A 15,548-nucleotide genomic window follows, 5' to 3' on the forward strand; every position below is an offset into this window, starting at 1 on the left:
AGGGGTTTAAATAAACTTTTTCTTGTGGGTGGAGACCCCCTCCTCTCTCCTATGCAAAGTTCAACTCCAAGATGGAGTTTTGGAGTCACATGGGCAAGTCGCATATCCATGCATGACTCAGAACTTATAGATAGCAGCCATGGTTCAAATGCTGCCTTGAACGTCTTCAAATAGACTTCTTATGTGGATTAGAGCCTTCCAAGATCCTTTGTCCATTAAGTGCTTCTTGACTGGGCACTTAACTTGCCCATTCCTTTTTCAAGAAGCTGACCAAATGCTTTATTAGGGCTACTGTCAAGGTTCCTTCCCCACTCTGAATTCTAGGGTACAGATGTGGGGACTTACATGCAATAAGGGCACACTGTTGACTCATACGCAGCTTCTTGTCCACGCTAACCCTTAGGTCCTTTTCTGCAGAACTGCTGCCTAGCCACTCGATCCCTAGTCTGTAGCAGTGAATGGGATTCTTCCATCATAAGCGCAGGACTCTGAGCTTCTCCTTGTTGAACCTCACCAGATTGTCCACTCAAAAGACTGTCCCCCTCTCAGTCTTTTCTTTCTTAGACTAAACAAACTCAGTTCTTTCAATCTTCCCTCATAGGTCGAGTTTTCCAGACCCCTAATCATTCTTGTTGCTTTTCTCTGGACTCTCTTCAATTTGTCCATATTTTTCCTTAACTCTGGCACCCAGAACTGGACACAATACTCCAGTTGTAGCTAAATCAGCACAAATGTACCATACATTTATAAAAAGAAAAGGAGTACTTGTGGCACCTTAGAGACTAACTAATTTATTTGAGCATAAGCTGTCGTGAGCTACAGCTCATTCATCCGATGACGTGAGCTGTAGCTCGTGAAAGCTTGTGCTCAAATAAATTGGTTAGTCTCTAAGGTGCCACAAGTACTCCTTTTCTTTTTGCAAATACAGACTAACACGGCTGCTACTCTGAAACCTGTCATAGATTTATAGATGCAATGTGATATTTTCTGTTTCATTATCTATCCCTTTCCTAATACTTCCCAACATTCTGTTCGCTTTTCTGATTTCCACTGTTGTTTTCAGAGAAATATCCACCATCACTCCAAGATTTTTTTACTTTCTAACTTAGACCCTATCATTTTGTCTGTATAGTTGGCATTGTATTTTGCCATGTACATTATTTTGCATTTATCAACACTTAATTTCATCTGCCATTGTGTTGCCCCATCACCCAGTTTTGTGACATCTCTTTGTAGCTCTTTGTTATCTGCTGTGGATTTAACAATCTTGATTAATTTTATGTTATCTGCTAATTTTGCCACCTCACTCTTTATCCCTTTTTCAAGATCATTGATGAGTATATTGAACAGCACTGGTTCTTGTATAGACCCCTGGCAGACAGCACTATTTACCTCTTTCCATTCTCACCTTTCATTCCTATCTTTTAAGGGCGGGGGGGGCTGATATTGCTTTTAGGATCGTCTAACAAGCCTTAACTTAATTTAATGACCAGCCCTTTGTTATCCTAATCATCCTGCCTCTGTTCATAAACACACTTCCTGTCCTAAAGGCATAAGCTGGGAGGATCTCTGTATAAATAGGTTTGTTGTTAAAGACTATCAGCCCTAACACGATCTTGCCCAGACAGAAGAAAGGAGTAACTGCATTCTAGATAAAGCCAGTTTTCTCCAGTGTCTCAGCAGTGGGGTGGGCATGGAAGGAATGGAACCTCCACAGAAGAGTGGAAAAAGAGAGGTGGTGTAAGTCCAGCCCTTTCAAAACACACAGAGAGGATGAGCCAGAAGAAACTGGGGCAGGACAGAGGCACAAGGGCTGCAGAGGGGGCTCTTTGTTTGCAGGGCTATGGCTGCAGCAGAGATACAGACTCCAGCTTGAGAAGAAGCCACGAGCTGCAGGACATGGCCCCTGGACACTCTAGATGGCTCTCACCAAATCCCACATATCGCTCCTGGGCGGTGAGGATACTGAGGCAGAGAATGACATGCAGATATTCCACTGAGTTTACCTAGATTCAGATATTTCTTGTTCTGTCTAAAGTTGAGGAATTGTTTTAGCAACCCCTTTTGCAAGGTCTGGGTCTTTTTGATTTAAGGATCCTGTGACCCAAAAGAGAGAAACTGGAAACAAAGTGTTCCCAATGTGGAGGTCAGGGAAGGGTGTGCTGAAGCAATTGCAGTGTCTGGAGAACTGAGCCAAAAGGAGTCTCCTGGCCTTGGCACTTGGTGAGCAGGTCTCTGCTCCCAGAGGGAGGCACTAGAATGAAAGCTTCACCCTGAGAGCAGGCCTAGAAATGCAGAGCCAGAGGAAGGGCCTGAACGCTGATGCAACTCAAAATCACAAGGGTCCAGTGTGTAGGATTCAGACACAACCACCGGGGGGGTGCCTAACCACAAGAGCTTGAGTGGGGCTGTGACAGGAAACCTGGAGCTGCTACAAAGAAGCGAGGGGACTGTGAGTGGAAGGGGAGTGAGGCTGGCTGGGTACATGTCCAAAAGATGTTTTCTTCACCCAAATATGGTTCCTCTGCCCACAGTCTTTGCCTGAGTGTTCTGGTTCCCAGACTGATCCAACCAGATTCCCCTGAAGGAAATAGTTTGGGAACAAGGAATTTCCGGTTTGGGGTCAGGGAGAGGGTTTGTCTTTCCCTTTGAAAGTGCTCCCCAGAATGCATAACTGCACAACTGGTTAAGTGGCAGTCCTGCAGAAAAGGACCTGGGGATTAGTGGATGAGAACTTGGATATGAGTCAACAGTGTGACCGTGTTGCCAAGAAGCTAACGGCATATTGGGCTGCATTGGTAGGAGCATTGCCAGCAGATCGAAGGAAGTGCTTTCCCCCTGCTATTCGGCACTTATGAGACCACATCTGGATTATTGTATCCAGTTTTGGGCCCCCCACTACAAAAAGGATGTGGACAAATAGGAGAGAGTCCAGTGAAGGACAACAAAATTGATTAGGTACATGACTCCTGAGGAGCGGCTGAGTAAACTGGGCTTGTTTAGTCTGCAGAAGAGAAGAGTTAGGGGGGATTTGTTAGCAGCCTTCAACTACCTGAAGGAGGGTTCCAAAGATGAAGGAGCTAAGGTGTTCTCAGTGGTGGCAGAACAAGGAATAATGGTCTCAAGTTGCAGTGGGGGAGGTCTGCGTTGGACATTAGGAAACACGATTTCATTAGAAGGGTGGTGAAGCACTGGACTGGGTTACCTAGGGTGGTGGTGGAATCTCCATCCTTTGAGGTTTTTAAGGCCTGGCTTGACAAAGCCCTGGCTGGGATGATTTAGTTGAGGTTGGTCTTGCTTTGCGCAGGGGATGGGACTAGATGACCTCCTGAGGTCTCTTCCAACCCTGATCTTCTATGATTCTTCTTTGATTCTATGTGGGGAGCCATTTGTCCCATCAGTCATCATCAGCATCTTCATGGCAAATCTCAAAGGAACGTAGCCTTCTTGCAAACCGAGTGCTGTCTGGATTGATCTCTGAGAATGTGCTTAAGGGGGTCTGGTTCTATATTCACACATTGGGGGTGGGGGGAGAGAGAGAGAGAGAGAGAGATGGGACAAAACCCAGTAGAACAGGGTCTCCTTGCCTCTGCCGTTCTGGGGAGCACTTACTAAGGGAGAGACAAATCTCCTCCCTGACCCTAAACCAGCACTGCCTGGTTCAGGGCAACCCAGCTAGGTCAGTCCAGGAACTTGAGCACTCAGGGAAACATCGAGGGCAGGGATGAATGAGTCACATTTGGGTGAAGAGAAAATCTTGTTCACACCTCTTTGCCCAGCCCCACTCCCCTTCCCCTCACAGTCCCCTAGCATCTGGGTAGCAGCTCGAAGTTTGCTATCACAGTCCCACTGCTGCTCCTGTTCACATTGAGACAGAGACACACCTCGGGATCTGGGTTTCTAGGCCCGCTCTCGGGGTGCAGCTTTTGTTCTAACCCCTCCCTCTGGGAGTGGAGAGCAGCATGCCGAGGCCCTAAGGCTAGTTTCAGGCCCAGCTCCCCCAGGCGCTCCGATTACTTCAGCATAGCTTTCTCAGAGCTCCGCCTTGGGTGCACTCTGTTTCCAGTTTCTTTCTTTCAAGGCTCGTGATTCTTAAAGCAAACAAATGCAGGCCTTGCAAAAGGGGTTGTGTCATAAATATAAAGGGAAGGGTAAACCCCTTTAAAATCCCTCCTGGCCAGAAAAAAAAAATCCTCTCACCTGTAAATGGTTAAGAAGCTAAAGGTAACCTCACTGGCACCTGACCAAAATGACCACTGAGGAGACAAGATACTTTCAAAAGCTGGGAGGAGGGAGAGAAACAAAGGGTCCGTGTGTCTGTCTATATGCTGCTTTGCCGGGGATAGACCAGGAATGGAGTCTTAGAACTTTTAGTAAGTAGTCTAGCTAGGTATGCGTTAGATTATGATTTCTTTAAATGGCTGAGAAAAGAATTGTGCTGAATAGAATAACTATTTCTGTCTGTGTATCTTTTTATAACTTAAGGTTTTGCCTAGAGGGGTTCTCTATGTTTTGAATCTAATTACCCTGTAAGGTATCTACCATCTTGATGTTACAGGGGGGATTTCTTTACTTCTATTTACTTCTATCTCTATTAAAAGTCTTCTTGTAAGAAAACTGAATGCTTTTTCATTGTTCTCAGATCCAAGGGTTTGGGTCTGTGGTCACCTATGCAAATTGGTGAGGCTTTTTATCCAACATTCCCCAGGAAAGGGGGGGTGCAAGTGTTGGGAGGATTGTTCATTGTTCTTAAGATCCAAGGGTCTGGGTCTGTAGTCACCTAGGCAAATTGGTGAGGCTTTTTACCAAACCTTGTCCAGGAAGTGGGGTGCAAGGGTTGGGAAGATTTTGGGGGGAAAGACGTGTCCAAACTACATATCCCAGTCAACCCAGTTAGAGTTTGGTGGTGGCAGTGGATATTCCAAGGACAAAGGATAAAATTAATTTGTACCTTGGGGAAGTTTTAACCTAAGCTGGTAAAAGTAAGCTTAGGAAGTTTTCATGCAGGTCCCCACATCTGTACCCTAGAGTTCAGAGTGTGGGAGTAACCTTGACAACACTGGTCAAGCTTCTGACCAGGACAAGATGATACAGCTCTGGGTCCTATGCTATGGAGCTGGGGGGAACTGTCTGGAGCCCCACTATTGCTGGTTCATGAGTGACTAGTGAAAGTATTCATGGAAAGGCAGCTGGGTGAATCCCCATCTGTGTATGGCTGTGTAAGTGGAAGACCTGGAGAGGATTACACATTGTCATAGCCTCACCATGTGAAAAGGGCCTGAGATTGGTATGCCAGAGGGTTCAGTGGTACTCCACTTCCCGGTTGCACAGAAGAGAAGTCCATCAATCCAACACAAGGCAGAGGTCCTGCTAGACCATGAGTCCATTTCCCTCTTGTCATGCCCTCAGTTACTGACAGAGAGACCGTGGTTACCGGCAAGGAACTCCGGACTCCTGGGTTCTGTCGTGATTCGCTTTGTGACGTTGGCCAAGTCATGTCTCCCCATCCCGCAGTTTACCTATCAGTATAATGGGGATATGTTCCTAGTCACTTTCCTATGCTCAGTGTTTTCATGATCCTTCAATGAAATGTTACTGAGGAGTATTAGTGATCTTTGATCCTTTAGAGACAACTCTGTGTGTGTGCAGAAACTGCTCATATTTCCCCTTAGTCATCTTTTTACAGATCATTCTGTCTACTATCTACCCAGCTACCCTGGCATGTACTGGGTATCAGACACAATAGAGAACTAACATTAACCCTAGTTTTCTTACTAATCAACTATAATTTTTCAATATACACAAATACACAAAACATTATGCTTAGTGTTTTCAAGATCCTTCAATGAAACATTACTGAGGAGTATTAGTGATCTCTGATACTTTAGAGAGAACACAGTGTCTGTGCAGGACAGCCAATTCCTCTCTGACTCAGCACAGATCCCAAGAGTTCTTTTACTCCTAAAGCTGTATAAACAGCACAGAAGAGCAGACAGGCTTGTCTCCAGCCTGTTTACATCCAAATGCCTCTTCTCCACTGGAGGCTGAGTGAACCCCACTGGGATTCCACAGAACTATATTATAAACGGTGCACATCCTGGTGTCAGTTATCATTGGGGAATGTTGCTATAGATGCTGGAGTGAGACATATGTGGGACACGACTATCTCAGGGGGATTCCCAGGGAAGACGCTTCTATCTTGGAATTCACAGCTACCCATCTCTTGCTGAGGAGCTCACCTGCTCAAAAAACCCAGTGCAACATGGGCGTGATGAGAGAGAGAGTAAGTCTGTGGTCTTTTCCGCTGAGCACAGCCATGAAACATACTTGGGCCCTTCCCTTAGGACATGAGCTTGCTCCAATATCATGGGACAGAATGTCCCACTTTGCTGTGTCCCCATGGCTGATGTCCTCTTGCCCAAACATGGCTGCATTTCAGTGGCACAGGGGATGCTTCAGGATGAAAGGTGTTAGAGGATGTGTGATACAAGGCCAAATTCTGAGGCTGTAGCTTATAATTTGCTCCACTGAATCAAAACTCCCCTTGGAGGAAGAACTGAATAAAGACCTCGGGAGCCAGCAGTGTGTTAATGCACAGACCCTGTCCTCCTCCTCTTAAATTTCAGGGCTCTGGTAGTTAACTGGTGCATAGGGGTGCGGGTTCCCTTACCTGACTTTTTATTTGCTGGAAAACATGGAGGTGCTAGGGCTCTTCACTGGAACAATTATAAGAATTTTTCAACATAGGTAAGACATCTTCTCTCCTAACTTATTTCAAGAATTTGCCTGTACTGTTATGCTTGAAAAATTAAAAAAAAAAAAAAATCAGCCAGATGCAGACACCAAGCATGGGAAATTTCAGTCAAATTGATTAAAGTTGGCAAATTTATAAGGAACAGAAAATGAGGTCTCCTACTTGAAGGTGTCAGACAGCCTTAACTGAAGTTGGTGACACCAGCATGACCCACAACGGCCAATACATTTGTGAATCACATCAAGCTAAACTCTTCTTTCCAATAATGACAGTGGCAGGGAGTTCCACAGGCTAAATATGGATTATGTAAACAACTTTCTTTTCTGAATGTGATATGTTCAGACTTTCAGTGTAATTCCATGTTCCCTTGTTTGAGTGGTATGATACACAGTAAATATGAATGTCTGATCTACTTGCTTTATCAATAGTTTAATAAGGTTCAAGGTCAGAAGGGACCATAAGATCACCCACTCTGAACTCCTGTATAACACAGGCCACTAAATTTCCTCCTGTATTAAGCTCCATGACTTCTGTTTGATTAAGACTTGGTCTACACTAGGATTTTGGACTCACAGAGCTATAGGGTTAGAAGGGACCGCAAGGGTCATCGAATCTGACCCTTGCCAAGATGGAGGATTTGTTCTATCTTAGTCATGCCAGACAGATAGTTAGCCACTTCCTTTGGAAAACCTCCAGGGAAGGAGATCAAATGACCTTCCCTGGCATCTTTTCCCTGTCCTACTGTTCTTACGTTAGGAAGTTCTTCCTGAGATGACATCTAAATCTGCCATGCTGTAGTTTGAACCCATTGCCTCTTGTCCTGTGCTTTGCAACAAGAGCTAACAACTTTCCTCCACATTTTTATGGAAGTGTTTCAAGAATTTGAACACTGCTATTGTGTCTTCTGTTAATCGACTCTTTTAGAAACCAAATATACCCGGTTCCTTCAGCTTGCTCATATGTCTTGTACTCCCTCCCTTTGATGATCTTTGTCACTCGCCTCTGCACCCTCTCCAGTTACTCTACATCCTTTGTATACAGCAGTGACCAAAAGTGGGCACAGAACTCAGAGGAGGACTAACAAGCAACGAGCTGAGTGGTAATATCACCTCTCGTGACTTGCCTGCTATGCCTCTGATAATGCAATTTAACATTGCATTTTCATTTTTTTGAAAGAGCAAAAATAATCCACACCCCTGAGAGATGTAGCTATATCAAACTAACCCTGGTGTAGCCAGCATGAGGTCAAAAGAAGAATTATTCCATCTACCTAGCTACCATCTCTCAAGGAGGTGGATTACCTACGCTGATGGGAGAACCCCTGCCGTCGGTGTAAGTGATGTCTACAATGAATCGCTATGGCCGCACCGCTGTAGTGCTTTCAGTGTGGAGAAGCCCTGAAGATCTTCCAAGAAAGCATCCAGCCTGCATCAGCAGACGATGGGGAGTTGGAGAACCCACCACTTCCATTTGCAGTGTATTGCAACAGTTAATCACCTTCAGTCCTAAATCTTTGGCCCTTATTTCCGACTGGTTATCCATCATTGTTCCTTAATGCAATGAAAGCCAGGCTAGAGAGTCCATGATGTTGTGACTTTCCCATGAACACGGTTGCTCAAAACATGAGAATGGAAAAAACCCAAACCTTTGCCAAGACAGGTGCCGGGGCAAATATCCCAAATAGAACACATCCCAGGGGAAATATCTGGACCTCACTGTTAACAGCTCCATGAAAACACCTGCTCATTCACAGTAGTGGGCAAAACAGATAATGTTCAGATGCCCAAGGAATGGGGCAGAGAATAACCTGCTCTGGATAAGCGCTCAGTTTTGGTCACCCAAGTACATAGCTGATAGAAAGGGGAGTTCCAAGACAGGCTCTGTGAATGTGGGAGGCTGCCCTATGTGGACAGACTGAAAAGTCTGGGACTGTTTAGTTTAGAAAAGAAACAAGAAAAGGGACATTTGATAGAGGAGAACAAAATAAAGAATGGAACTGATTACATTCAAACAGACAAACAGAGAAGAGTTCCCAACCAGTAACATCTAAAGACGTTTAGTTCTTCAAAAGGACAAGTTCTCCAAAGCTGAGGCAAATTATCAACAAAACAGATTGGGAGGAAAAATTTAGACCAAAAAATGGGAATGAAAATTGGGACTTCTTTAAGAAGAGATTATTACCTAGATAGAAAGCCAAGATTCCACAGTCAAGAAAGCAGAAAACTTTGGACAAAAACAAGGTTCAATGGCAAAATACAGACATCAATTAAAGGGGGGAAAGCAACACATAACAAAGGGAAAGGAAACTTGTTAATGTTGAAGAAAAGTTAGATGTGTTCAAGAAATATTTTTTTCCGAAGCAGTATCAAGTGCTCTATCACATGCGGTGATGAAATACTTTCCAGTGCATTAGCAGTCAATGAGGATTTTAAACAGCATCTACAGTAGTACGTTAGAATTACGAACTTGAGTTACAAACTCCCAGATCAACCACACACCTCATTCGGAACCAGAGGTATGCAATCAGGCAGCAGCAGAGACAAAGAAAAATGGCAAGTAGAGGACAGTTCTGTGTTAAATGTAAACTATAACAAAATAAAGGGAAAGTTTATTTAAAATATTTGACAAGGTGAGGAAAAAAATCCTGATATGGGATTAATTAAAAAAAAAGTTGACAAATATAATTAGTACCAGTCAACACCAAGGTTTATGGAAAACAGGTTTTGTCAAATAAACCCGTTTTCATCCTTTAATGAGAGTATGTTTGGTTGATCAGGGGAATGATGCAGATGCAATAGACTGATTTTTCTGAGGCATTTGATTTTGTAGGGGAAACATTCACATATAAAAGGAACACAATGCAATAGCAGTGGAGTACATGTTAAATGGACTAAAAACTGGATAACTGACAGATCTCAGAAAGCAGTTATTAGGTTTCAGAGTAGCAGCCGTGTCAGTCTTTATTCGCAAAAAGAAAAGGAGGACTTGTGGCACCTTAGAGACTAACCAATTTATTTGAGCATAAGCTTTCGTGAGCTACAGCTCACTTCATCGGATGCATTTAGTGGAAAACACAGTGAGGACATATATATACACACAGAACATGAGAAAAAAAACAAAACCAAAAACCCAAACCTGTAAGGAGAGTGATCAATTAAGATGAGCTATTACCAGCAGGAGACCATGGTCGGGGGAGGAGGGGAACTTTTTGTAGTGATAATCAAGGTGAGCCATTTCCAGCAGTTAACAAGAACAACTGAGGAACAGTGTGTGTGGGGGGGAATAATCATGGGGAAATAGTTTTACTTTGTGTAATGACCCATCCATTCCAAGTCTCTATTCAAGCCTAATTTAATTGTATCCAGTTTGCAAATTAATTCCAATTCAGCAGTCTCTCGTTGGAGTCTGTTTGATTGTCAACGAATGGGGGTGTTTTTAGTGGTATTCTGTAAAAATCAGTTTTAGGCCCGATGCTATTCAGTGTTGTCGTAAATGATTTGGAAGCAAATAGAAAATCAGTGCAGATAAAATTTGTGGAGGATACGAAGATTTGCAGATTGATTACAATAAGGAGAACAGGGCAGGCATATTTATTGCTGTGGAGGGTTTGGTGTATGAAATTCAGGGACCCTGAAAAGGATTTAGGGGTGACTGTGGAGAACCAATTCACCATGAGCTCCCAGTGTGATGCCGTGGTGGAAAGGGCTGATGAGATCCTTGGATGCATAAACAAGGGAGTGGTGAGTTGGAGCAGCGAAAGGATTTTACCTTTCCATATGGCATTGGTGAACCTGACTCCATGCAGTCCTGGGTTCCACTTTTTCAAAAGGATCTTGAGAAATGGGAGCGGTTGCATAAAAAAATAACAAAAATGATTGGCGGCTGGAGAAAATGCCTCTGACATTGAGTCTTAATGAGCTTCATCTATTTATCTTATCAAAAAGAGGATCAAATGAAGACTTTCATGGGGAGAAAACCCTGGGTACTAATGGGCTCTGAAATCTAACAGAGAGAAGCAGAGCAAGACCCAGTGTCTGTGTTTCCTGCTGATGCCTTTTCAGGTTTCCCTCAACACAACGTGTAGGAAGATTGATGCATGGAGCACCATAAAAATGGAATTGGCATTAGTAGGGTTAAAGTTTTTCATAATTCATTGATCTAAATAATGAAAATGGCATTTCTCTGTTTGTGAAGATTGAGCAATCTATTTCACGCATGAGAACAGCCTCCAGCTGTGCATGTTGTGTCTCATATTAACATTGTCTCTCCATCCAGGCATTTGTCCTGCGACCTTCACCCTAGACCCTGGGCACCTACAGGAAGACAGGGGAATATACGGTACATGCAGGAGACACTGTTATGCCTCAGAGTTGGACACTTTCTCCCCCTACTCCATGTCAGATTCCAACACAACCGACTTCACCAACCCCTCCACCTTCATCTTGCTGGGCATTCCTGACCTGGAGGCCGCCCATGTCTGGATCTCCATCCCCTTCTGCACCATGTACATCATAGCCATCTTGGGGAACTTCACCATCCTGTTCATCATGAAGACAGAGCCAAGCCTCCATGGGCCCATGTACTATTTCCTCTGCATGCTGGCTGTCACCGACCTGGTCCTGTGCACAAGCACAGTTCCCAAATGATGAGCATCTTCTGGTTCAATTCCAGGGAGATCGATTTCAGTGCCTGTCTCACCCAGATGTTCTTCATTCATTGTTTCTTTGCAACAGAGTCTGGGATCTTCATGGCCATGGCTTTTGATCGCTACATGGCCATCTGCGATCCACTGAGACACTCCACCACCCTGAGAAACCCAATTGTGGCCAAGATTGGCCTGGCTGTGATTTTGCATGGCAGCACGCTTGCACTGCCCTGTCCCTTGCTTGCAAGGCAGTTGCCATATTGCAGAACCAATATCATCCCCCACACATGCTGTGAGCACATGGCCGTGGTGAATCTGGCCTCTGCTGACATCCGCATCAGTAGTTACTATGGCCTCACTGTGGCAAACTTGGTCATTTGTCTAGATATGTTTTTTATAGCTGTGTCCTATACCCAGATCCTCAGGGCCATCTTCAGCCTCCCCACAAAGGACACCCGGCTCAAGACTTTTGGGACCTGTGGCTCCCACCTCTTTGCCATTTTAGCCTTTTACATCCCAGGTCTCTTCACTCTCTTCACGTATCAGTTTGGCCACCATGTGGCCCTGCATTTCCACAATCTCCTTGCTAATGTGTGCCTGCTGGAACCCCCCATGCTAAATCCCATCATTTTTGGTGTGAGGACCAAACAGATCTGGGACAGGCTGCTCCAGCTCTTTACTCCTAAATGGACCTAATATTTACTCATAGTGCTTTTGCTCTCAGACCACGCTCTGCACAGAGCTGGCTTGTGACATGGTGATGGGCCCTCTTTGCTGGATTACATACTGGACAGTCAGAGAAACTTTAAACCCTTTCTTGACCTTACAAACCTGACAAACTGGGGAACTGAGTTGACACCTTTCAAATTGCTTTTAGCTTGACCCCCAAGGTCCCACCATTTCCCCACCTCTTCCACAAAGGTCCTGCCCCTGCTCTGCCTCTTTCCCCCAAAAGGCCATGCCCCTGTCACTTACTCCTCTCATCCCCTTATCACTTGCTGGATCATCTCCATGTCCCTCCCCTGCTAGCTGCAAGAGTGCCATTTCAGATTTGGTTAGGGATGACAACTTTAACCGTTATTCAAGGGGCTACACAGGCACTCAAAACTCTATTTTTTTTTGGCAGATAACTTAGCAAATAGCTGACAGGAGTACTGTATCTAATTCCTATATAAAAGAAAGAAAAAAATAAATATTAGACCCACTCAGCTCTAGTACTAACATATTCTGGCATCTTCTGGCAAGTCACTTAAGGGACACTGCTTAGGTTTAAAATTCTAATGAATAGTCTTACTTTATTACTAACTCTGTGGAGAAGGAGACCCTGCCAGGACTCCTGGGTTCTATCTGGGATGGGAGAGGGTTATGGTGCATTACAGTGGAGGGCAGATATACCTGGGGTTTATATAAGAGCATAAGAATGACCATACTGGGTAAAACCAATGGTCCATTCAGTCCAGTATCCTGTTTTCTGACAGTGGCCAATACCACATGCTTCAGAGGGAATGAACAGAACAAGTAATCATCAAGTGATTCACCCCTGTCCCCCACTCCCAGGCTGTGGAAAACAGATGCTATGGACATGCAGAACATGGTGCTGGATCCCTGCTCATCCTGGCTAATAAAAATTGATGGCTCTACTGTCCATGAACTTATCTAATTCTTATTGGAATCTATGAAGAAATTATTTCTTTTGTTTGTTTTAAATCTGCTGCCTATTAATTTCATTGGGTGATCCCTAGTTTTTGTGTTATGAGAAGGAGTAAATAACGCTTCCTTATTCAATTTCTCCACACCTGCCATGATTTTATAGAACATCTATCATATCCCTCCTTATTCATCCCTTTCCCAAGCTGAAAAGTCCCAATCTTTTTAATCTCTCCTCATAAAGAAGGAATTCTAAACCCCTAATCATTTCTATTTGCTTATCTGTACCTTTGCCACTTCCAATTAATCTTTTTTGAGATGGGGTGACCAGATCTGTATGCAGTATTCAAGATATAGATCATAGAATCATAGAACTGGAAGGGACTTCGAGACTTATCAAGTCCAGTCCCCTGCACTCATAGCAGGACCAGCACCATCTATAACATGCCTGACAGGTGTTTGTCTAACCTGCTCTTAAAAATTTCCAATGATGGATGTTCCACAACCTCCCCAGGCAATTTATCCTAATGCCTAACCAACCTGACAGTTAGGAAACCGTTGATGAAGACATTGAAAAGAACCGGACCTAAACTGATCCCTGTGGAACCCCACTAGTTATGCCCTTCCAGCCTGACTGTGAACCATTTATAACTACTCTCTGGGAGCGGTTTTCCAACAAGTTATGCTCCCACCTTATAGTAGCTCCATCTAGGGTGTATTTCCCTACTTTCTTAATAAGATAGCTTTCTTTGACAGGGTAACAAGCCTTGTGGATGGGGGGAAATGGTAGATGAGGTAAGGCTTTTAGTAAGGATTTTGATACAGTCTCATATGACCTTTCAGCTTGGAACCATAAAATTTTGAATGGTGTGGAGAACATGAATGAGGAAGCCTTGTTTACTTCTTCACATAACACAGCAACCAGGGGTCAGACAAGGAAATTAATAGACAGCCGGATTAAAACAAAGAAAAGGAAGTACAACATACAACACAGTCAACCTATGAAACCGGGGGATGTTGTGAAGGTTAAAAGTATAATGGGGTTTGAAAAAGAATAAGATAAGTTTATGGAGGATAGGCCCGTCAATGGCTGTTAGCCAAAATGTTCAGGGATGCAACCCCATGTTCTGGAGGTCTCTAGCCTCTGACTGCTAGATCATGGAACTGGACAACAAGAGATGGATCCCTCAATAATAACCCTCTTCTGTTCTTTCCCTCTGAAACACCTGGCATTTGGTCCCTGTCAGGATACTGGAATAGATGGACCATTGATCTGACCCAGAATGGCCATTCTTATGTTCTTATCTGAGTCTCCTTTTTCTTATCTGAGTGCTGGACATCATAGCTAATGAGGTCCAAATGCTTCTTTGTCTCAAACGGTCCCTTCCATGGAACTAGTAATTTGAACAAGCTCGATAGTCAGAATAACACTCATTCCACCGGTTTGAACATTCAGAGCTGGATCCCTTTCTTACAGGCCTTTTCTTGTACCTGTGCTGCATTTAGCAAAATTGTTCTAGAAACGTCCACAAAATCTTGAGGTGATTTCTTAATGGAAGAATGTATTGGACTATGTTCATCACCTGGGGTCTTTGCTCTTCTATGTTTCTCCAAGGAGGTCTGGAAAACCATGAGGCTGCTTCTCAGACAGTGGTTCAAAGGGAGAAAACTTGGAGGCTTGAGGCAACTTCCTGATACCAAAATGGAGCTGGGGGAAGAGTTGGTCCCAGTGGTTGCAATCTGAGCATACAAATTTCTGCCACGTCACCACCAAAGTTCTGTGAAATCACTCTACCAACTCATCACTTCTTAATCATAGAATATCAGGGTTGGAAGAGACCTCAAGAGGTCATCTAGTCCTTGCTCAAAGCAGGACCAATCCCCAATTTTTGCCCCAGATCCCTAAATGGCCCCCTCAAGGATTGAACTGACAACCCTGGGTTTAGCAGGCCAATGCTCAAAGGACTGAGCTATCCCTCCCCAAAAATGTCTTTACCCTCAGTAGATCACACAGTTATTTCATGAGTTGTAATGTGAAGTTGGGTCCTTGATCAGTAAGGATTTCTTGGTGTAATACCACCTGGGAGAGGAATTTCATAAGCTCATTTGCTTATTTGGTTCATAGCCAGGGTGCTAGGACTGTGGCAAGAGGTCAATAAACTTGGCTGAGTGCATTTGTCACCAAACCGTTCCTGTGGTCTTTCTTTATGAATAACTTTGTGGTCTGCTGAATGAGCAGGCTTCCTTATCTGCTGATACTGATAACATTGGAGCACCAAGGACACAAGGACTGAGCAGGCTGAACCATGTTCCTGAAGCAATGACATTCATGTCATGGAGTTCGTGGGTTCCATGATTTTCAGAGACCTTCATGGCATTTTTCACTTAAACTCCAGAATAGCTGAGCCAGAGCTGTCAGCTGGTGGAGGACCCTGAGCTCTCAGCTCCCAAGGTGTTCAAGGACCTAGCAGCTCTTTGCCACCTTGGTCAGTGGGGGTACCT

At 44.2% G+C, this 15,548-nt stretch overlaps 1 pseudogene; it reads left to right on the forward strand.

Annotated features, from left to right (window-relative positions):
- The first annotated feature begins 11,148 nt into the window (after positions 1-11,148).
- Positions 11,149-12,095, forward strand: LOC140915799 (olfactory receptor 52M1-like; annotated as a pseudogene).
- The last annotated feature ends 3,453 nt before the right edge of the window (positions 12,096-15,548 follow it).

Source organism: Lepidochelys kempii, chromosome 1 (assembly GCF_965140265.1).
Source record: "Lepidochelys kempii isolate rLepKem1 chromosome 1, rLepKem1.hap2, whole genome shotgun sequence".
NCBI classification, from domain to species: Eukaryota; Metazoa; Chordata; order Testudines; family Cheloniidae; genus Lepidochelys; species Lepidochelys kempii.